This window comes from Pteropus alecto, unplaced genomic scaffold (assembly GCF_000325575.1).
Source record: "Pteropus alecto unplaced genomic scaffold, ASM32557v1 scaffold5, whole genome shotgun sequence".
NCBI lineage: Eukaryota > Metazoa > Chordata > Mammalia > Chiroptera > Pteropodidae > Pteropus > Pteropus alecto.
In genome coordinates, this window is record NW_006441953.1 from 18,329,829 (window position 1) to 18,338,567 (window position 8,739).

Here is an 8,739-nt window from a genome sequence, read left to right on the forward strand (position 1 = left end):
TCTGGCCCTTTAAGATGATCACTCCCCACTTAACTGTTAACAGCCCCTTCTCCAGGAAATTAGAAGCCACTCAAGCTGTTGGCTAGAGCTCTTGAAGACAGGGAAGGGGTTGGCTGGGATGGCCACACCTGCCTTGAACATATTTACAAACAGGTTAATTCTTCAGTTTTTTAATAAGATCTTGAATCATAAGGGACTTGTTGAGGCTCTGGTAGACCTATGAAGGCCTTGGTCAAGGGTTTCGTTTTCCCCTGAAGACAAGCACGTGGACGTCGGCTCGGCTCAGCCTTCTCGGGCTGATTGGGAAACCAGAGTAGGCGGATGGGCGTTCACAGGACAATGCCTCACCTTGCTGCCTTTCAAACTCGCATCCAACATCACCATCACAGATTCCGTTTCATTCCCAGGGGAAAATACATGTAGAAAAACTTCCCTTTAAAGAGCCGCAAACCTTGTACCACCAAACACTAGAATTCCCGGTCTCTCAGGTTTGCAGTGCCCCCACACTGTTGTTTTTAGTTCTTCCAGGGACACGATGTGATCGGAGTAATGGCTCTGCCTACGCAAATCCCTGCTGCCTCGAGGCTCAGATTCAGCGCTTGGCTGCTTCCGCCGTACCAAAGACTCTGCTAAGCGCTTTTCAAACCTTATCTCATGCAAAGCACACAATAACCTCGTGAGTTTGGGTTCACTTTTTCCTGCGTTCGAGGAAAGCGCTTACCAAGAAGTTTGGAATTAACATTCAGGACTCTACCTGACATCAGTATTCCGGGTCCTCCATCTTCCCTCCTTGCCCTTCCATCCTTCACTATAGAAACAGGAGCTCAAAGAGCTGAAGCCATTGCCACGAATCATGAAGCTAGTTCAAAGGAGGAATGGGATTTAAACCAAGACTGCCTGCCTCCAAAATTCTTTCCACCATGCCAGATAGAATCTCTCTGTGGATGGAATAAGGGGACAGGAATGACAGACAGGGATATGCCAGCTCAGCCTCAGGTGCACCAGCAGTACCCTCTACTACTTCCCCTGCCTGAGTCCCAAACACAGGGATGGAGGGCCTGGACCAGTCACTAGGAGCCAGGGGGATCTAGGACCTTCTCCTGGGCATTGGCTCACACCTCACCAGATGCAGCTCCTCCAGACCTCCCTGTCCAGGTGTTTAAACTCCAGACCCTCCTCACTCAGGATTGCCAGACTTAGAGAAAAAAAAACCAAAATGGAACACAACTCCCAGTTAAATCTGAACTTCAGATATACAAAGAAAATTTTTTAGTGTAACTACAGACATCCATTCAATGAAATAACAGGCAGGTTAGCAGAGATGATTCATTAAAATAATATTGTCACAGCTCTTTGATCTCCCAAGGAACAAACTGTGTAAGCATCAAACATTATGACTTTAATATACTATTATTATTTTATGTTTATAGTTGAGACTAATGTAATCTTAATACACTAAAATGATATAGGTATTAACCAAAGACATTAATAATCCTAGAGTGTGAGATTTTAAAGACTATAATACAGATAAGTTTTTGTGCAGCACAGCACTAAGAATCGATGTCAGCATATAGTATTTATTAAATCTTTTTCTCGTATGATTTACTGGAGCCGTTAGGAAAAAGTAAGTCTTTGAAGCTATTTTATAAGCCTTTTATAAATATCAAAAACTGAATTAAAAGACGTTAAGTGATTAAAGTCACTAATAATCAAAGAAAATAAAGCAATAAAATATTACTTTTATTTATTAAACGAAGACATAAATTAAACCAATTGAATAAATAATGTTGACAATGGCTAAGGTTGAGATGGAAGCGTGTAGGATGCGGTGGGTAGGAAACTCACTGAAGGGGTAAAAATCGCTACCTTCTCAAGAGCAATTTGGTAAAATGCATCAAAAGCCTTAGACATAGGCATATGCTCTGACTCAAAAATAATTCTTTCCTAGGAATTTGTCCTAAGAAAATACAGAGACTTCACTACAAAGATATTTACTGCAGCATCGTTAATGTATATGTAATATTATATATCACTATAGGTAATAACATGTTATTATTAGTGATATAGATGCATATATGTGTATATACATTATAGAATCACATATACACCATACATATGTACACATATATAATATACACATACTCCAGTGGGGTAAGAAGGAAATAAATTTTGGCAGACTTATTCAAAGGCAGGAATTTTAACCAATGTTGTAGAAGAATATTTCAGGATATGAAAGTGTTCATAAGTGCCTCCCTTCTTCCCTACATAGACCTGAGCCTGGAGGTCCATCTTGCAACTACGAGGTAATAAGCACAAGTACAAAAGCCACTTGCTAAGGATGGCGAGGAGGAAAGGTGGAGGGCCAGAAATACTGACGACATTGTGGAGCCATTATGCCAATTCTGAACTTGAACTCCAGACTTCTTATTCAGTGATTTGCCTTTTCTCACTGGGAACTTTTAGAATTTTCCTTTTAACAAAAAATGTAGGAATGTCTCTGATTATTAAGTAGGTTGCTCAAGTCCACCGAGTCACAGAGCTGAAATTCAAACCTGTGTCTGCCAGTCTCACCTTTGTGGTCTGTATGATAACCCGGGCTAGCTGAAAGGAACTGAGATGAATGACTAAAATGAAAAATGTGACTTCAAGGGTCACTTTACCCCAAGATTAATTTATGCATATTGACAATTACATGCCTACAAAGTACAGCAGGTGTCTCTTTTGGTTGTAAAACACAGTGTGAATCTTATATTTGTGGCAAGAACTGTCTAACTGACAAGAAGGGAAATTTAAAGATTTGGGGGGTAAATGTTAATAAGATGCTAAAAATGATTGATGAGAAAGGACCTCGGTGTCTTTGCACTTTCTGTTCCATCTACCTAGAAAGCTCTTCCCCCAGGTACAGACACGGCTAGCCAGCTTCCTCACTACTTCGAGTCTTTGTTTAACCATTATTTTCACAAAATGTCCTTCCCTGACCACATCATTTAAAACCGTAACCTCTCCTGGCTTTATTTTTCTCCACAGTACTTATCACTCTCTACTATACCATAGAATTTGCATGTTCATTTTACTTCCTGTCTTCTCCCCAGGCCCGACTCCCACCTCCCCCAAAATGTCAGCTCCAAGATGGAAGCAGAATGTTTGTCTGCTTTGCTATCAGCACCAAAAACAGTGCCTTGCATGGAATTGGAACTTGGTACCTGTTGAGTGAATGTATGAATAACTGACACCAGAAGCACGCAGTACTAGCACTGCTCAGAGCAGGGCCTGTGCTAGCAAATTAAGACCTTATTCCAAGGTCATCTCAGGACAGCAAAAGAGAATGACAGAAAAAGAGAAACACAGAAGAACTGAATGACTGTTAATATAGTTTAGTTCTACCAGCTTTTGCATTTTATATAAACAATTCATTCTTTACATGTCCTTTTGTGACTTGCTTCTGTCACTCGCATTGACTGTAGGATTTATCCATGTCGTCACGTGCAGCTGTAAATTATATTCAGTTTTACTGCTGTATGAAATGCCACTGCAAGAGGTGTGTAAAATTTATTCTTCTGTTTCAGATATTTGAGTCGACTCCAGTTTGGGGCTGTTTCGATCCACCTTGGTGAAAGCATTCTTGTCAAATTTCAGGTGTGCGTGTGTAAGAATTTCCATAGACGGACAGGCACTTCTGTTTTGCCAGATAATACCAAACTGTGAACCAAAGTGGTTGTACTAATTAACATTCCCACCGGCAATGTATGGGAGTCATTGTTACTCCACATTCTTGCCAATGCTTGGTATTTTCAGACTCTTGGCAGAATTTTTGCCAAGTAAAATGGCATCTTCCTGTGGTTTTATTTGGAATGTCTCTGATGATGAATGAGATTGAGAGCCTCTCTGTAAGATACATTTTTTTTTAATCTTTTTTCTGTGTTCATTATTATCGTACCTTACTTGCAACCACCCCTCTCTATTTTCTTCATTTATATGCACTAGCAGAGGAATAGGCATGCAAGTAATTCAAAAGTAATTTTAATCGAACTTTAGAATTATCAATGTTTAGTCTCCACACTTCTGTTTTTAAATCAATTCTGCTTAGTCAGTAGTGAACTCTGATGCAGAATTAGAGACTTTGGGAGTGGAAAGAGGGTAGCTACCATTTGTTGAGTGTTTACTGTGTTAGTGGATGTGTTTTGGGCTTTACTACACAAAGGAATGAAAAACTCACGACTTAGAATAACGATTTCCTTCTAAAGAGAGGGTGCCTTTCATCTAGAAAGCCCTATTCTGCTTCGCACCTGGGTTCAATGACATAAAGTGAGTGTCGGAGGAAGTGGATTTGGTGCTGAAGGCTGGAGAGAGTCCAACTGCTCTGCCTCAGGAAGTGATAAGAATGTGGAGTTCTGGGGTAATCACAGAGAGAAGGGATGAGGAGGAGAGATGGAGGTTGCAGAGGGAAGGAGGGTGGGGTTAGTCAGTATGGAGGGAGGAATGGATCTCAAGTTGCTGAAATGACCAGGAGAGTCTTCAATGTTTAGTTTAACAATTTCTTTCATTATGTCTGTTACACAACACACAGTGCCTTACGAGTGGCCTATGTTGTTTGTTGTGTGTAAAATTTTCTCATCTGGGGTAACACGGTGTGGGAGAGGAACAGCATGTAGAGGCAATTCTTAAACAGAACGAATTCACAGAAGCTGAAACTCAGAAGCAGAAGTGAGCAGAAGAATGTGAGTACCACCGCCTCCCCATTCACGTCCTGTGGAACAGTGCGGAAGACATTTTATCTAAACTTAAATTTAAGGAGGCAGTAAGATCCTAGCTGATATCTAGATAACACTTTCATTATCCCCTCTCTTTAAGCTTCACAAAAATCCTATTAAGAGGTACTAATGTTACTCCCATACACAGTTAAGGGTATCAGGGCTCAAAAATAGCAAGTATCAAGTAAAATTCTATAAACAAAATTGGAATCATTTACTACCGGATTTCTGATTAATTTTGCAGACTAGAATACCCTTCTACTCCTATCATATACAAGTGCTGTATAAAATTTAGCCCCTTCCCCCCAAACTTTTAGATACATGGCCAATCTTAAAAACAAGAAAAGAATATCCCCAGGTTCCAAAATCGGGAGCAAGAACTAAAAAGAAATAGTTCATGTGCGTATTGGAGACAGGCAAATATTGCAGAGACTGGAAAAGGAACAATTACCTATGATTACAGCCCATGAGAGGTGGGGAGCTGGAACTGAGCCCCTTCCTGCATAAGGCTGGGAGCTTGCAGGCTCTCTGTCTCTGAAATAGGCAACTGACAAAGTCCTTTCATTGGCCAGGAATGACAAAAGGAAGTTAGCTGACCGTCTTTCAGGTCCAGGGAGAGTAAAAGAACCACTCCGAAGAAAGAACATCAACCTGCTTCATTCAGACATCTGATTAGAATCTATATTACCAATGAGGCACAAGAACCCATTCTGAGAAACTTATATAAAACTGGAATCTATAGGATCCTGACCAAGTGTGTGTATTTCATGGAAAACCACTCCCACTGAAGATGAGCTCACAATAAAAAAATTTCTAATTTCATAAAGTAAATAACTACTGCGAGAGAAAATCAGCAAACACAACAAATGCGAAACAATTAAAACCAAGAACTAAGGCTATAAAGGGTCTCAGAGACCTCATATAATTCAAACATGCAATAATATAAAGGAATAAAATGCATAAAAGTAAGAAAAAAATAAAAGAACAGGACACTAAGGAAGGGACTGTGAAATTTTTAAAAATAATTTAAGTGAACGTCTAGAAATAAAAAAAAAAGAGCCATTAAAATTAAAAATTCAATGGACACTCTTCTGCACTGACAATAGATTTGAGGAAATCATCCATAATGCAGCTCATAGCAATAAAGAGATGGAAAGTATGAAAGAAGTTAAGAGATGCGTAACATAGAATGAAAAGATTCAGCATGCATTTAACAGGAGCCCCAGGAAAAGGAGAGAGACAATAGGAGGTACTACTAGGAGTCTAGGCCAAATCAATATGCAGGAGTGAGTTCTTAAAGATGTTTTAGATGTAAAGAAGTTTAAGATAATTTACGGTAGCATTCCCTTACTAAAAGCCATAACAAAGGTGACATCTCAGCAAGAAAGAAACTCAACCCAGAAGAAAAGAGTGAGATGCAAAAAGCAACAGTAAACCAAGACATTGATGAGGAAATTGATAAATCTAAATAATACGGACTGTAAAATTATAACAATAATGATGACCAAAACAGGAGGGTTTTTTTTTTTTTTTTTAATAAAAAGATGGAACTAAAATGTTACCCAGTAATAATAGTGAAGGTGGGAGAGGGTTTTAGGAGTTGCGGCATTCTGAATTCCTAGTATTGTTTGAAAAAATGTTTAGGGATATTGATTAGATCTAAGCTTTTAATCATGTGTGCTAACAATTAACCACCAAATGAGTAGAAATTAAATGTTTAACTTCTAAACAACGACGGGGAAAGAGGTGAATGGAGAAGCAAAAGAATAAAAAGCATAGTGAATAGAAAAAGAAATATAAAATAATAAGCTAGTAAAAAAATTCCAGATATATCGGTAATCATAAGAAATGTAAACAACCATAGAGAAACTCTCCCATTATGTCCAAGAAAAAAATCTACTAAGAGATTCATCACAGTATTGTTTGTAATAGAAAAAAGTAAAATAGAAACAATTCAAATTTACTATCCTTAGGAGACTATATAAATATATTGTATATTTATAAATTGGAACTCTCTAGAAGAGTTTTAAATGAATGAAATTGATTTATATATGAAATTGATTTATACATCAACATGGATCGGGCCCGAAAATTGTTAATAAATAAAAAAAGCAAGTTTCAGAACGATATATACTGTATAATTTCATTTGTTGAAATTGTGTAAACACTCAAATAATGCTACACATTACTTATAAATACATAACCATAAAAACATGGATGGGAAGGATACACATGCTTCTGGGAATGGAGGGAGAAGGGGCTAGGGGAGGGCTATGAAGAAAACTTTAATTATCTCTTTACTATTTTCTTTCTTTTAAAATATCTAAAGCAAATACAGCCAAAGGTTAACTATGTGTGTTTTCCATTAAAATTAGCCAAAGGTTAACTACGTGTGTTTTCCATTAAACCACCAGTTGGTGGTTTATTATATCCTCTGTAATTCTTTTCTGAATGTTTAAAATATGTGTATTATTGACTCAAGATATTATAGAACTGGGCTTTCCAGTAATTAAATTAAATTTGCTTTAAAATTTTAATTTAATTAAAATTCAGTTCCTGTCACTTTAGCCACATTTCAAGTACTCAGTAGGCACAGGTGGCTACTGTAGTGGACAGAGCAATTTTATTTTTTATTTTTTATTTTTTTAATTTTTTTTTTTTTAGGGGAGGCAACCCTTGGTTGACCTCATAGATTGCAAGGACCTTGTCAGTTTACAATCCCTTAGTTTTTATTTTTTACACCTACAGCACCTGGTATTCCTAGGTGGTCTCCCATCCAAGTACTAACCAGGCTTGACCGTGCTTAGCTTACGAGATCAAGCGGGATGGGGCTTGTTCAGGGTGGTATGGCCGTAGCAGAAGAGTTTTAGAACATTTTCATCATCATGGAACGTTTATTGAGAAATTATAGAGCCTCAAGACTACCTTGATTCACATCACTTCTCATTATTTAATACTGTAAATAGATATCAATGATAGTAATATGCATAATGTAGACCGAATGTTCACTGAGCATAGAGCATACCTATACACCCCTATGGGAATCTGGTTAAGTTTTCTTTTTGTGTTGTGTTGTGGTTCATTAAATTACTTGAAGTTTCTGCAAGGCTGATGTCCAATTAATTGAGATTTTCCTGTACTATTTCAGCTGAAAACAGACATAGTAATTTAGAGCCGGTAATAATGATAAGGTTCTTCCAGCCACTAAATGTTTAATTCCCCAACCTATTCCAATTCCACCTAGTGCCTGTCCAAGGCATAAATCTGGTAAAATTAACACAAATAGAGACATTTCCCAGATTTTCTCATTTTCTAAAGTAAGTGCTTTAAACAGTTATATGAATGGCCAGTATTTCACTAGGAATTTCAACATTAACGGCAACCATTACAAAAACATTAAGAAGGTTGGAAGAGCAAGCATTGGCTTTAAAAAAGGGAGAGACTTGAAACTTTGCCCTCAGACATCAGAATTACTACAAGTCATTAAATTCTTTCTATTGGGGCTTTAATTGACTTTTTCACCGGCATAAATTTCCTGGCATCTCCTCTAGTTGTCTAATCAAAGGCGACCTGTGAAATACACCAGAACAAAAGTGACCCGGGCTCTGTATGCAGATGGCTACCAAAATACGGCAGTTTTATCAGCCATCATCAGGATAACATGTGGAAATTGTGTGGGATACGGAGGCTTTGGAGGGACAAAAAAAACACTGATGATGGCCGCCTAAGGAGCAAGTCAGTTTTAATACTATGACTTCATGAATGGGTGAGATATATTCATTCATTAGACAGTTATATTTTAAGCACCTGCTGGGCATCAAGTATTCTCTTAGAAGATAACAAAATACAGAGACAGACGTGGTCCCTATCCTTGTGTAGCCGGTAGTCACCAGAGGAGTAGCCTACGGTACTAGGTGACTCAGAGTCAATCCTAGCCAACCAAAATGCTAACAGAATGCTTTGAAGCCTGGCAGATTGTGGAGTCAGA

The 8,739-nt window shown here is 38.2% G+C and overlaps 1 pseudogene; it reads right to left on the minus strand.

Moving 5' to 3' along the window:
• Positions 1-7,490: 7,490 nt before the first annotated feature.
• On the minus strand, positions 7,491-7,609 carry LOC112485716 (annotated as a pseudogene).
• Between the last annotated feature and the right edge of the window lie 1,130 nt (positions 7,610-8,739).